Raw genomic sequence first — 4,823 nt, forward strand, 5'->3', positions numbered from 1 at the left:
ATTTATATTGATTTTTATATATATACACACCATGCATTATTATTGACTATAGTTACCCTCCCTTAGCAGAACACAGAGCTTACCTCTCCTGCCTCACCGCGGCTTTGCACCTCCTGACCACCCCCTGCCCATTCTCTCTTCCCCTGCCCTCTCCAGCCTCTGATAGCCATTCTGCTCTCTGAAATGGACACTTTCAGATCCCACACACAAGTTCTTAAATGAGACCAGCCCCTCCCTACCTGAACAATGGGATCTGGAAAAAGTCAACCAAGAGCCCCGTGACTTCCGGGGCACTATATGAACAGACTGCTTAGTATAAAACTTTGACCATCTACTGCTGCTCAGGAAGTCAAACACAACTTTCTTGGTCCTCGAAAGCTAACTAGAAAATTCTTTTCACTTTCCTTTTTGCAATCCCTCTAACATGCATCTTTCAACTTGATGCCTCAGAACCAAGCTGGAATCTTGGAGGACTTGGACCACGCTTCACTCAGAGTTGTCTTTCTGACCATCACAGTTCTCCAAAAGAGAACTCAGATGCACAGAAATCACTGGGTCTCAAATAGCAGCTTCAACTAATCAATAATAATTTTCTTTCTTGTCACTTTCCTTCTACACATGAAAATTAAGTGCCAGGAAAATTTTGGCTTTGTGAATATTCTAATTAATGAAATTTTTATTCCATTTCACTTGTTTCTGTGAATCTGGTGTTAACTTAATCTAAAAATCCCTACCAGTCAAGCACATGTTCCTATTCAATCATTTTAGCATTCCAAATGGATGTTAGAAATGGTGCTTAAATTAGGTTTATTGACTAAATCTTGTCACCTTTACTGAACAGTTTTGAGTATTTTCTGTATAACTAGAGAGAATGTTCCCTTATGCAGCAGTGCTTAATCTCTATTAAGCCTCCTTTACAACCTGAGGAAAAACATGGCCCTTTATCCGGGCAAAATGTACGTAAACATAGGCACTGTTTGTCTCCCCACAGATCTAACACACGTCCATAAGCTCTACAGGGTTCCGGCGACTCCAGCTTACTAATAGCCAGTGAGTTAGATTTTCTCTCATTGCTGAATGGTTAAACTCTCATAAAAATGGCAGTGCTGTCTGATTCAATGATACAAGGACAGACTGGAGTAATTTAAGTTCATCTATAAGCCTCTCATAGAAACCAATCTTACTGAATTTAGTCTAAATTCACCAAGAGTACATGTGTACACTGGCCATAGATACACTTTTCCTGTCTATACATGGGCCACACTGGAAACCTCTCTCCTTCCCTGCAGGACACAAGCCGCCGGTATCTTTTGCCTCTGCCCACTCCCAGTAACTTTTCCAGCCACCTATGGGGACTTCCTGGTGTTGTCTGCAGGGACTGTCTCACATTACAATCAGAATGAAGCATCAGAGTAGAGAAGAAGACTGACACCCAAGTAAGTTAGCATTAAAGTAGAAAAAAAAAAAAAAGAACTTCTAGAGAAGACACCACAGGCAGCATGAATGATCCTACCCTTTCACTTTCTACAAGCATTTGTGTCTCGCTCAATATCTGCAGTCACGACACTTTATTTCTGCTAGGCATGGTGGTGCACACCTGTAATTCCAGCACTTGTGAAGCTGAGGCAGGAGTATCACTGTGAGTTCAAGGCCAGCCTGGGCTACATAATGAGTTCAAAGCCAAGGCCAGCCTGAACGACATAGCAAGAGCCTGTCTCAAAAAAAAGACACTTTATTCCTAATCTGAAAAAATAGATTAAAAGCATATTTCACTAACTATTTCAGATGGTCCCTGAGCATTTGGGATCTGTGAAACAGAGGTACAGCTTTAGAGCCATGTCTTCTTAGCTAACATGCTTTTTTTAAACAGTCATTTTTTTCTCTTTACTAGCATATAAACCTATCAAGATAAAAAATATAGTGACAGTATCCCATTCTCTTAAACTTTTAATTCTAGTAACTTGTCAAACTAGTTGATCGATCTTGAGAAAACTATATAATTCTTCTGTGCTTTAATTTCCTCATTGTTAGAATAGGGACCCTAATATCTGACTAACCTATAGTTTGTGGGTAGTTAGATTACATGTATAAAGTATCCAGCCAAAATAGTAATAAAGTACCAGTTGGAGGTAGACAGTTATTAAAGAAGTGTAATATTAATGTAAAATATCCACTACAGTGGCAACAAAAAGTTATAGCTACTCAAACAATAATGGAATTTTGAAAGGAACCACAAAAAATAATTAATCAGAAAGAAGGTATAAAAAGACAAAAAGACAAACAAGGAACAGATAGAAAACAAATGGTAAGATGATATATTTCAACATAGCCAAAGCAATCATCAAATTAAATGTCAATTTTCTAAACACCACACTTAAAACATAAAGATTATCATTTTGAATTTTAAAATAATCAAAACAACTGTAATTGCCTATAGAAAATGCACTTTAAATATAAATAAATACACAAATTATATGAAAGAATAAAAAGATGAAAGAGAATGTATCACACTAAGACTAATCAAAAGAAAGCTGGCTTATCAATGTTAATAAAAGATAGTAAATTTTAGACCCCAGATTGAGAAGATATTAATAAATTCGTTTCACAGTTAATAAAAGGGGTCAACTCATCCAGACTACCATTATCATAAAATGCCGTGAATGTTTAAATTTTTTTAATTCATTAAGTTAAAAGATATTTTTTATTAATCCCCATCAAAATATCCCCCCAAGACACACTTACCCCATCTTTCTTGCCACTTTCTGAAGCAGTACTGGAAGTCCTCTTTTGCGAGTGTCTTTTGTTGCACTGACTCACTGTCCTCAATGAATTCAAAATGCATGCCTTTCATGGTCATTTTGACTTTTAAAAAGGGCCAGAAGTTGCACAGAGCCAGATCCAGTGAATGAGGTAGACGAGGATACACCATAAAGTTTTTTTATTGGCTAGCACTCAGCAGCAGCCTTTACCATATTTTAGAACACACCTTGGGGCTGGGGATTTAGCTCAGCGGCAAAAGCGCCTGCCTGGCAAGCGCAAGGTCGTGAGTTCGGTTCCCGATACCGGAGAAAAACCAAAAAAAAAAACCAACAAAACAAAGAACACACCTTGTAGAAGTTCCCAGAAGAGAACTTTCAGAAATGCTTCACAAAGTGGCAAGTACGATGAATAAGTGTTCGGAGTGAGGAATATTTTCAGGGGGATTAATAGCAATTTGTCTTTTAATGTAATAAATTTTTAAAAATTTGAATACAACATATTTTTGATCACCTATTGTATATAATCATTCTCAGTACTAGTGTATCATTCAAAACACATGAATCAAAACCTGACAAAACCGAAAGATGAAAAAGACAAATCTGCAATTTTAATTAATACTGTTCAATACAGAAATAGAGTTTAATATCCTTTTCTCAATAATGGATCAGCATGTAGATGATTTTAACAACAATATTAATTAACTTGAATTTACTGACATTTACAGAGTTTTCCACTCAACACAGCACTAAACACATTCTTTTTAAGTCTTCAGAGAACATTTGCTAACATAGATTATATTCTGAGTAAATGAAACAACTATCAAGAAGAAAGAAAAAGAAAAAAATAAGAAGAATTGGAGTTCTTGAGAGGAGAATGCCCTCAACATTATATAAAAGTTATCCTCTGAATTAACTCAGAGGTCAGTAATGAAAAGATCTCTGAAAAAATTCTCCAAGTACTCAGAAAATAAATAACACACTTCAGAAAAATCCCATAAGCCAAAAATGAAATCAAAGGGCAAGTTAGAAAGCATTTTTAACTAAAAGAAAATAAAACACAGCATACATAACTACATTGCTAAATAGTATTTATAGGGAAACTTAATGCAGTAAATTACTGTATTAGAAGACAGGTTTCAAACTTATATCAGTTTTCCCCTTAATAACATATTTAAAAGAATAACAAGGGAAGTAGATGAAAGGAATGTTAAGGATCAGGACAGAAAACAAAACAAAACACAAAATGTAGAAAAAATATTTTATAAATTCAAGGCCATTTTAATCAGAATCTCAGACAGTTTTTTTATAATAAAAATTCACAAGTTGATTCTAAAACTAATAGATAAATTGAAAGAACCTAAACCACATAAAAACATTGAAAAAACGAATAAAATAAGAAAATTAAAATCATCTAATTTCAAGATGGACTCCAAAGAGATAATAATCAAGACATTTTAGCATTGGTGTAAAAATAAACTATGGATCTTCCTTTCTCATGGATCCCATATTTGCAAATTCATTTACTTGCTAAAATTTACAAATGGCCTGAGGAAGCTTTGGAGATCAGCAACATAGGCACTGTCTTGACTGTGGTGATAGTTTCACGGATGGATACGTGTGTCAAAACTTCCTCAAGTCTACACTTCCAATATGTGGTTTGTTGTATTTCAATAAAGCTGTTTTTTAAAATTTGAGGACTATAAAGATAAAGTTGAGTCATTCATAGGAAAATGGATGCACCTTAATACCATAATTAAAAGTAAATAAATCAGACACACAAGCTTAAATATCACATGGTTTCTTTTATATGAGAAACCAAAGTATAAATAAAGAGCAAAAATAAAAGACAGGTAAAAGGAAGCAGGGAGGTAGATCTTTCTTACAGGGGAAGGGGATCAAGAGAAAGAGGGAAGGAAAAGGAGGAGGCAGGAGAATGACCGAAAAGGGACAAAAAAAGAGAGATGTGTTATGTACATGTATCAGCTTCAACTTCCCACAGGAATGAACCATTATGTACTGCAAACATGTACAAAGAGAGGGAGAGAGAGAGAGAGAGAGAAAGAA

Source organism: Chinchilla lanigera, unplaced genomic scaffold, assembly GCF_000276665.1.
Source record: "Chinchilla lanigera isolate Chin_1 unplaced genomic scaffold, ChiLan1.0 scaffold00084, whole genome shotgun sequence".
NCBI lineage: Eukaryota > Metazoa > Chordata > Mammalia > Rodentia > Chinchillidae > Chinchilla > Chinchilla lanigera.